This window comes from Apium graveolens, unplaced genomic scaffold, assembly GCF_009905375.1.
Source record: "Apium graveolens cultivar Ventura unplaced genomic scaffold, ASM990537v1 ctg4756, whole genome shotgun sequence".
Taxonomy (NCBI): Eukaryota; Viridiplantae; Streptophyta; class Magnoliopsida; order Apiales; family Apiaceae; genus Apium; species Apium graveolens.
Window position 1 is genome coordinate 26,869 of NW_027418675.1, and position 11,365 is coordinate 38,233.

Sequence of the window (11,365 nt, forward strand, 5' to 3'; positions counted from 1 at the left end):
TATTATTAAATTATAGGTATATGATTAAATCGTGAAACTTATTTTATTATCTCTAGAATACCCTTGGAGATATTTAAAAAAAGAATAGTTGGATTTATTTTAAGGTTGGAGTATTTTAAAATGATTTTATGAGCTTTATTTGTATTGTTGAGTATTATCTTGCAAAATTCGTACAAAATAAACCGTTCGCTCAAACATTATTTTAAAAATATGGGAACGAAGCTAATTTCGTGCTCTATATTTTAAAAATAAGTTCCGTATAATTCTCGCTCTTTCTAGTACAGCGAATAATATTTAAATTCGTTTTTATGTATTCTAGTTTAAAGAAAATGTTATTAAGAAAACCAGAAATTTAGCTATTTACTAAACTGCCCCGAGCCTTATTCCTTACAAATCCAACCCATTTTCTCCCCATTTTTCTTCCCGTGTCTTCTCGATTCATCTTTCAGCTCTTCTATTTTCTCTCTCAGTGATGTACCCTCTCTCATCCCTCCTTCCTTGTTTCTCCGGCCGATTAAAGAATTGAGACTGAGTTATTGTTTTTTTTCACTACCAGGATACTACTCAGTGGTTGTTTGTAAGTATTGTTGCGTGTATAATTTAGTTTTTACAAAACCCCCTTCGGGTTTGATTCGATTCTTGAGTCCCTCAACCTGATTATTGATGGTAATACCTTGAGGAAGTTGCTTATGTGTGATTAAAGGGAAAACCTGTGATTGGAAGCCCGAAAACGGGAACCTCCAGGTTGACGGCCGCCGGCGATGAGCTCCGGTGAGCCGGCGGGGACGATGATGTGTTCTTGAGTCCAAAATTATAAATATTAATTCGTTTAGATGTTAAATCTGAATTTCATTTATGCGAGTGAATTTTCAGATTGTTATTTTTATTGATTATGAAATTTGGGATCGATTAGGATGTTTGAAGATATCTTGTTCTGTAATTGTGCGTATTGTTGTTTTGATAATATTGAGATATTAAGGTTTGATTATTTAGTTTGCATGCTAAGTGTTTGATGATTGGATTAATAGAGAATATGGGTTAATTAATTGCTAAGGATTGATTAAAGTTGTTATTAAGGTTTAAGTGCAAAAAAATTCAGTATTTGCAAGGAAATTGTCCTGTTTTGGATGACTGTTTTGAGATGTTTAGAGACCTAATTATTTGATAGTTAAAACACAAGAATTATAGGTTTATCTTTGAATTATATGTCTGCAAAATTTGGTTACTATCAGACTTGTACAAGTTGAGATACAATTCATTTAGTGCACGGTGCGCAGAATTTCTGGACAGGGTCTGTTGGCCAGAGTGACGACTCTGTTCAGGGGCTCTAAACACCTTACTTTAATCTGAAATTTTTATGGTAGCTAGATATGTGAAGCATTTAAGTCTCCACCAAATTTCACTAAAACAGACCTATTTATGAATTTATTAAAAATCCAGAGGCGAATTTAGTTTCTGTAAAATCGAGCAGCCAAGATACTTGTTATGTGTTTTTATATGTTTAATTGTTCACAAAGCTTTTGTTTGCACTTGATGTTAAATGAGAATGAATATATTTGGTTAAGGATTGATTTCAATTATTATAATTGTAATAAGATATAAGCACACATCACTATTACTTGAATGATTATGTTTTTATGAGAATATATAGCGATATGTTTGACATGACTTATATGGTTGTGTAGTCTTAAGGTCGTTCTTTTGTGAGTTTATCTGCGTGTATGTTACTCTGTCCAGTATTAATATTAAAATTGTAAATATTCTGGCCAGGTTTATGTGTCTTGTTCTAGGCCCCGTTTTACTGCTTTAAATATTGGATTTGTTTCTGAATTTTAATAGTAAATTGGAGTAACGTTCATCATGAGGGTCATAAAAATTTCATGTAAAATCAATAAATTTTCAATTTATTAAAAATCAAAGAGTGAGGACTATTTGAACCAGTGTCTAGTTTACTTCTTTATTAGTGCATAGTATGAGTTTATATTTGGCTAAATGCTTATAATTGATAAGTGAATTCTTGTCGTGGTGGTAGCTTGCTATTTGCATTAACTTATTTCATGTTTGAACATAGATAATTGTATGAGTTTTTACTTGATACATGTCGGTAGTCGTGTAAAAGTTGTTTTGCTAAAAGAATTAGGGTGTTAGTTACTATATGAGTGCTCGTATGAATTATGGAGTTTATTTGGAGTCTAATTTTGGACATTAGTTAAGTTGAGATTGTTATGTGTGGTGTGATTATATCTTGATTGATGCCGGGTAATTATATGTTAGCTTATTGGTTTCTGTTTGGATTGGTTTAGGTAGTAAGTCAGATATGGTAATTGATTATTAGACTGCTTAAATTGGTTAATCTTGTTAAGATGATTAAACATGTTTTATATTTAGTAAATTTGTAATTCTGCTGAAAGATTTTCTTATACGTTTACTGCAAGTCAAGGCAGATTTTCTTATGTGTTTACTGTAAGTTCAAATATTATAAATTATTAAGTATACTTAATTGTTTAGGTGCCGCAAGTCTGGGCGGGTAATTTTCCTTAATTGTTTAGGTGCCGCAAGTCCGGGCGGGTACTTTTCTTACTTGTTTACTTTTTATGTTACTGCAAGTTGAGGCAACTTTATTTTGTATGGTTATAAGGTTAAATTGTGGAATTGAAAACTAGGTGGATAGTCCTAATTACGAATACTTCATGCCAAAATTTTCTAAAATTCTCCTGTATCTAAATCTATTTGACTTATTATGATTGTTAGCTGTAATACGTATATGATATGTCTGGGTAAGAACATTGAAATGACTTGTGGGTTGTATTTGTGGTGTGGTTATTCAGGGTATTGTCCATATTACGAATAGGTCATGCCGAATTTTCCGTAGAAATATTATCATAAGTTCCGCGTTCTTGTGTTAAATAATATTCTGAGTTGGTAGTAAGTTTTAAACTATAATGTGTGCTACTAGTTATGTGCTTTATATATATATATATATATATATATATATATATATATATATATATATCGCGAAAGGGTAGAAATAAGATAGTCATTTCAGAAGGATACTAAAGTAGTATCTTTTTGCTTATGATAGGATCGGGCATTAAGGACGTGAGACCAAGCAAAAAAAAAGAAAAAGGGAGAGTTGCATAGTGGTTTAGTAGTTACGGGTGATTTGAGACGAACAAAACCAGACGTTGGGGATCAAGACTGAAGTTGGATAAGATTTCGTATCAGACCGCAGTAACCACATTAGCAACATATCAAAGAATTAAGAATAGGAAATGGCGACGTCTTGAGAAAGCATCATGAGATATTTATGTTATTGCGAGTGTGTATGATTGCTAAGGACCAAAGGCAAGTATCCCTATCATCACTTATTGTTCAAGTGATATTTATTTTAAATCCTATTATGCAAATATTGGTTTCTGTAACACCCCCAGATCCGGGGTCGGGGATCCGGGTTGTCACGGTCTTTCTTTCCACAATATCACTTCACTTAATTAATAATAAATAACCTTATGTTGTGACCCCACACTAACACACACCACAACCCGTTATAGTCTCAGAGATGAAATTGAAATAAGTACAAGTCTTTGAATCCACAATTTAAAAGTTATTACAACCCAAAATGATTACTTGATAAATTTACAGTTAATTGCCATTATCTGCCACAAGTTATAATTATACATAATTGATTCTCAAAAGTAGATGGTCTGATCTACAATAGATCTACCTCTGCAGCTATAGCAGCTACAACATCAACGGGAAGACGCGGGACGCTTCCCACGCGCTTGCGCTGGGTCTGCTGGAGTCTGGCCATCTTTCCTAACTGTTGTTGTGTGATGAAGAAATAAAGCAAGGGTGAGCAGCAAGCCCACCAAAATAATATGTATAATGATTAATAGTATATGAGCCTTCTCATAGTACTCATGAAAGTCTTGGTCAAAAGAAATGAACCAAGTTTGATATCTTAATGCGATGAAGTCGCAAAATATTCAGTATATATACATATATACTTTTCAAAATATTGGAAGTCTTCTTCCATGCATAATATACACAAAATTCCAGTGTATAACTGTATAAAAATATCGTTGCAAGGTGATCTAATATATCTAACCTTGTCTCAACGTTTTTCTGAAAATCTTTGTCATTCATAAGACAATTATTAACTAGATATAAGTTTAAAAGATGAAGTTATAAGGCACTCCAATATACTTATATCTTTTCCAAATACTACTTGAACTACCACCGTTCAAGTTATAATCAGTTTCAAAAGTTCATCACATAGATGAGACTACAAGACAAGATTTGAATAGATTCAATCTTTGAAATATTATTGAATGAAATAAAGTTACGAGATACTTTATTTAGTCCCGATATATATATATCCACATATATATCTCTTAAACATTTCCTGGAACCTCTGTTATGTAAAGTATGAACAGAGTTTGAAACATCCAATGAATTTTGGAAAGGAAAAGAATTTTGGCATAAACCCGATATCTCGCTGATCAGGCAAAGATACCAATAAGTAACCTTTTCTACTGTAGATGGATGAATTCCTCACCGGTCATCACCCTGGCCGCATTAGGACCTCGCGCTAGACCGTTACCCGGCCCCTCACGCGTTGATGGACTGCCACCCAGCCACTTACACTTTCATAGACCGTACCCCGGCCTGTCGCTTATGCCGACTCAATTAGATGGGCTTACTTCCCGAACATTGGGCAAGTAATCAATTCATTTACCAAAACTGTAACCTCGTTGCGAATATAAAACACACCACAGAGCCGGATTCCCCAGGTTTTGAGCGAGTATTTAAATCCCCTTAAAAAGGAAGATCTTAAATATAAAAATGAGTTTTGGGATCCGCTCTAACTCTTAAAAATCATTTTGAAGACTCGAAAACACTTTAAAGAGTGTTTGGAGTAAAGCTGATTTAATGAAGTAAATCAGTCCCCATATATTAGAAAATATCTGAATATTATTATTTAAATAATATTCCCATAAAGAATAATCTTTATAAAAATAATTGAAGTAGAAGTATTAAAACTTATACTTGAAATAAACATTAAATAACCAAAGATATACTTATATGAAAGTATTATCTTTATTTGAATAATCGAAAATAAGTTTGATTATTAACACTTTATTCTCTAATGAAATAAAGAATATATTTCAGTAATAAGCGGAGTCATAATACCTCGAATGAATATTATAAATAATATTCATTAAATAAAATAAAGGAGTCATACATCCTCAAATGAATATCCAAGTAATATTCAATAAATAATATAAAGGAGTCATAAGTCCTCGAATGAATATTCCAGATAATATTCATTAATAAAATAAAGTTATCGAATAAACCTTATTCGATTAATAGTTTTGAAAACTATAACCATATATATATATAAATATATATATATATATATAAAATCTACTCGGGATCCTCGACTCCCGGTTTTAGAAAATGTTTTCACCTTTGGGTCCCTATACCAAGGGTATATGCAAATTACCGCTATTCTCTAGCATAGGTATTATCAACTGAACCAATAGATATATATGGCAAGAATACGAAACAGGCATGCATATATATACCATATCAGCATGCTTCAATATATCGCAACATTTGCTAATTAACCAACATGCATCTATCGCAAGATAATGCATATACATATATTCATCACAACAACAGTATAACGGGTAGAAAACTTGCCTGAGCGACTGGGGGTTACGAATGGCTCGGGACGAGTCTGGTAACCTATAAGCAACAAGTAAGTTGGAATTAAACCAAAATCACTTGTAAATCTATGCTTTAACTAACTTAGACTCTAATGCTAGTTTTGCGCTCACTGATTTGCTTAAGTCACTCGGGTACCCTCGGCTCCACCATTTTTAATAATTTAACCTTTACGAGTTTTAAAGCGATTCCTTCGCGAGTATCTTACCAACTGCCTAACACACTCACCATAAATGTTTCATACATTAATTAACCCTTTTTGGTCTTTAACCTATGTTTCAAAGTAAGGCGAGGGAAAAAGTTTCGTTTGCGAAACGCCGTTACTTGAAACGGTCGTTTCTCCTAAACCGTGCATCGGAATCGAATGAACTACATATCAAAACGAAGCTCGTAACCTGAGCTATCTAAACATGGCAGTGGTCACAATCTAGCAGGGGGTTCTCGGGTCCTAATGCTATGCACAAAAACAGTCCAAAGAAAATCGGACGTTACGACGGCTATGTTTACGCGATTTCCCAAAATTTTACCAACCAATTCAACCACCAATCAATCCCAATTCACAACCCAATCAAAACTCCATCCATACTTTATCATAACAGCCCCAACAACTCAACATTAACAATTTATACTATTCTTTATCATGAATTTAAACTACACTTAAGTTCATTAATCAACAACCAAGATTTACAACTCCAAAAACAACCCAAAACCAACTAATCTCTACATACACAACCATCAAGCCTCTCATGAACTATATTACTCATATTATGCTCTTAACATTCAATAACAAATCTTGGTTAAGAGATTATACCTTCCTTGAAGCTTTTAATCCATGAAAGATCCTTGGAATGTCCATGGAAGCCTTAATATATGCTTAAGCTACTTTGACCTTGCAAATAAAATCAAGAATCACAAATTTGTTCTTGAAAGTTACTATTCACCCTAAACTAAAATGATTTGTTTGAGATAGAAAACCTTTGATTCAAGCACTCAAACTACTTGCTCTTCTTAGTTATGAAATATAGGATCCAAAGAAACAAACCTTATAATTTTCCATGGAGTATAGCTTGTGTTTTGAATTTCTAATTCACCATTTTGGTGAAAAATTCGAAATGAAGAAGATGAAAAGGGGGGGAGAGAGAAGCTTGCTTTGTTTTCTTGATCTTTGTGCATAAAAAGCTTGGTTGATATCCTTTTGTTTTGTTAATTACCTTTTAACCATGGTAAAATTTGTGTGGCTTGAAATCAACCAACAATACCTTCCCTTTGGTCATGCTTATGTCATCCTCCTATGTCATCTTCCCACACTTGTCATCTTCTTGTTGGTGTGGTGACATCATCATCACTAACCTCTTTGATTAGCTCTTAATTACTTGGCTAATGACCGCTGATCTGTTATACGGTTCACTTAACTTTCGTTCTCGTTTATCGTTTGAGGGATCATACCCGGGATCTTATTACTTGGGTTCCCTTAACCTTTCTCAATACATTATATTCCTTTTATGATCCTCTCTTATAATCCTTGAATTTAAATCCTTTTAATCATGTTACCTTATACTCAATTCTTTCCGTATCTAGTGGATTTTCGGGAAAAATCAAAGTGTTCGGAATTGGATTCTGACGATCTTTACATACACTTATATACCATATAGAGTACTAATAAAATCTCAGAATATCCATAACAGAACCCCTACATAGTGTGGCATGAAAAGTTTTCTCATTCAGAAAAAACACTATTCATAAGGGTTTCAAAAATTTCCAAAAATTGGGGTTATTACAGTCTCCCCTCCTTAAAAGGATTCCGTCCCGGAATCAGATAGAAAATGAACAGGGATACTCTCTTAGCATTGCACTTTCTAACTCTCAAGTAAATTTTCCCATATTGTGGTCCTACCACCAAACTCTGCCTAGTTTGATAACCCTTCTCCTAAGCACTTGTTCCTTTTTCACTCTATACCCTTCCTGGTTGCTCCATATAGGTTACGTCGGGTTGCATGTCTATGTGCTCATATGCCCCTATTTATCTGGCATTCGAATTACTCTTCCTTAACATTGATACGTGGAATACGTTATGAACTTGTTGCAGGTTCGGGGGTAAGGGCTAGCTCATATGCTAACTTCCCAAACGTCTTAATATATCCAAGGGTCCAACGAATTGTAGACTTAGCTTTCCTTTCTTTCCGAACCTCATCAATCCTTTCCAAGGGATACCTATATCATTACTAGGTCCCCTATTTCATACTCTTTATCCTTCCGTGTCAAATCAACATACTTATCATGTCCATCTTGGGCTACTACCAGCCGTCCTCTGGTTAGATCTATCATATCCTTGGTCCTTTGGACTACTGCGGGTCCGAGCATCTTACGCTCTATAACTTCATCCTAACATAAGGGAGATCGACATTATCTTCCCTCAAGAATCTCATAAGGCGACATCTCGATAATGACATATGATCTATTGTCGTAAGATAACTCAATCCGAATTAAGTGATCATTCCAAATTCTTTCAAGTCTATTGCACAGACTCTCACTATAGCTTTTAGCATTAGAACTTTTGCTTCTCAATACCCATTCTTTTCCAGTTCGTAATCGCTATCACCTTTCGTTCCTAATATTATACTGGTTATACTTTTGCTCGTTAGCGTTCTATAACCTTTTAATAACCACGGCAACCTTAGTATCACGAATGTGTTCCCATTCCGCATACTACCACCACTTTATTACTCCTTTTTCAGTTGTTTCTATTTTCCAAAATTTGATCAATCAAATAGAAGTAAAGGAATTTGTTGAGAGATCACTATGATCATGAACACTTGTTATATCGCATAGTTAGTACAGAAGGTGGCCAGCCTTTAGTACTTGACAAGCAATTAAACAATAGATGGTATCCTACTAGGCTTCTATCACACAGATAGATAGTCATTCGGCAATACCTCCCCTTCTGGAAGGGTTGTTCTTCTCAGCTTACATGAAATGAAAAGAAGAGAAAAGAACGAACTGAAGAGAATTGTATATATGAAAAAAAAAAAATATACTGCCACAAAATATCTGGCTTGGAACCTACCTCTGAACTATAGAGGTTTATCATAGAAGAACAAAACATATTTGTATTTATATCAACATCAAGTATTATAGCATCGCATTTCACATGCCTAAATATTTTCGCTATCCCGTCCATCATTCTATGGACCCATGCTCTTCCTCGAGCTTATACACAATTACCTTTGAAACTCCTTCGACATCGAAAATCGAATCTGGGATCTCATTCTAGACATCATCGTTACTTGAATTCTATGCTTGCACCGCAACCTTCCTTGTATAATAATACGACTCTCTATTGATAAGAAAGAATAATTATTCACTAGGTAGATACTCTACTTAATTAGTCTATCAATGATAACTTATACACTACCACTACCCGATTAGTGGTACTCAATCTCAACACCCATTCCAATACAACTCTCACGGTTGTAATCAGCTCATTACTCGCAGAATCATTGCTGCCTTACTAAGGTCCACCACTGGCCTACTGTAGTCATTCATTTTCCATGAAGTCTTAATAACTAACCATACGGAGTCCATACATCTCGTATCAATCATTCTAAGGAGGTAACATAATCACCATTCCTGATTTATGAAGAACACTCCTGATCCTGACATACATACATGACATGAAGCAGATAAAAGTGCAGAAGAGTTTCAATCAAAGCAACGATAGTAGGTTAATACCATTCTTAATCATACGCCCTAAATAGAAGAATTAACTCAAGGGTTCATCTAGTCCCTTTTGAAACATGGTCCTGGCTTATCTCAAGATAGGACCTTCTAAGAGAGATAGCCCGCTCGTGGCGATTACACGAATTAAACCTTTACCAACTACTATTACGGTTGGGTATTGCACAGTCATCAGAAGGAATGTCAATCTTCCAAACCATAATTCAACCTTCACATTTTGAACCATCATCACTGTATTCTTTTGGCACACGCGCCTATAATTATCCTCTTACCTTTAAAGTGTCGGCCACCTCTTTGGCCTTTCCTGATATTAAAATTTCCTTATAGTCAATGTCATTTTAACCACCTCCAAATAAATTTTCTACCTTATTTCAATCACTGCTTTTATGAAGATGTATTCCTTAAAATCTGATGAGTAAAAAAAAAATATCACCATTTTTCCATAAGTTATTGCTTCAGTCTTTAGAGGTTAATCACTGTCACGACTGACTCTCAATCATACTTAGAACATCTTTTATCTTAAGTCCTAATTGCCCTGAATAATTTCGACCTTTACTGGTTCGATCCATACTTTCTCGTGGTTTAACACGTGCCCCACTTGGCATCATTATAATTATGTCATATTTCCTTTATCAACATTTTTATTCTTGAGAATTTCAAATATTTCCTTTCTCCTTGTAAAACCTCTAAGGTTATCCTTCAATCGTTCCTCCTATATTCCCTATATACAGGGCATATCAAAATACCATTTACTGATACTAGAACCATTGTCTATATACTTCTGAAAAATTTCTCCACTGATCCTTAAAGGTTATTATTACCTTAATGCTTTCCAATTCATACTGTCAAAACTCATACTATCCCTATCAAGGGTGAAATGCCAACCTTTATGCATTCCCCTAGGATTCGTTTTAAGTTACTGATGTTCTATCCTTAATTCCACCTTTAAAAAGGTACAAGCATCCTTCCATGGATAAATAAAGTCATATATCCCTGATATGGGTATCTTATTCAATCATTCCCACCTCGATAGTAAATGCCTAATTTCACAATAACATCTGTATACAAAATGAGGTTAATCAAAATGGCCTCCAAAAGATAACAACGGTTATCCGCTTTTCTTGCCTAATCTGGTAACGATAACATGGATGTTCTGGAAGATATTGGTCGTGTTCAACGTGAACTTCTTCTTAATAATTCCTTATTTACTTTTGTTGTTTATCTCAACAGTCATCTCAATGTTGGGATATCTCTCATACCTGGCGTCTCCCTTTCTGGGTATCGGGCCACCGGTCTTACATTTCACATTATTGAAGGTCACTTCCTTCATCCAATTTTTCCTGATTTCTTACTTTCTTGTCTCCTCAGTCTATCCGTGTCTCGATATTTATCCTTCGAACTATCTCAAGGTTTCCTCGAATCCTCCCAACTTAAAGGGGATAAAATATATGCATCTCTTATGCCTTCAACCATCAATTTTAACTCATGGTGAATCACCCTCATCCTGACGATTACATACTCTTCTATTTCTATTCCTACGAGTTTTTTAGGGTTTCCTCATGCCCAACTCCCTTATCATTCCTCAAACTCTCTTGCCTTTATATTCCTTTCTCTTATCGTTATTTCATGAACCAACACAACATAAGCATTGATTTCAAACATCCCGTCATTCTGGATTCGTGTCCTCAGAACGAATCTTGACAACTTTTACAACTTAAATTCACCATTCATCATACTCGTATGCCTTTGTTCTGGCTCTAAAGCTTTTACACTCTCTCTATAACCTTGGGAATTACTTTCCCAAAAACAATTGGCTGAACTTTAATCAGTTTATCATAACCTCTGGCTCCGTGCCTTTCTTGGTCTTTCACCAGCGGGTGGCCTCTCTCTTAGGAGGGTA

The 11,365-nt window shown here is 34.7% G+C and overlaps 1 long non-coding RNA gene across 1 annotated transcript; it reads left to right on the plus strand.

The window, feature by feature from the left end:
- Positions 1-437: 437 nt before the first annotated feature.
- On the plus strand, positions 438-3,259 carry LOC141702194 (uncharacterized). Its single transcript, XR_012567054.1, has 2 exons — positions 438-577; positions 3,083-3,259. It is a non-coding gene; the product is annotated as an uncharacterized LOC141702194 (long non-coding RNA).
- The last annotated feature ends 8,106 nt before the right edge of the window (positions 3,260-11,365 follow it).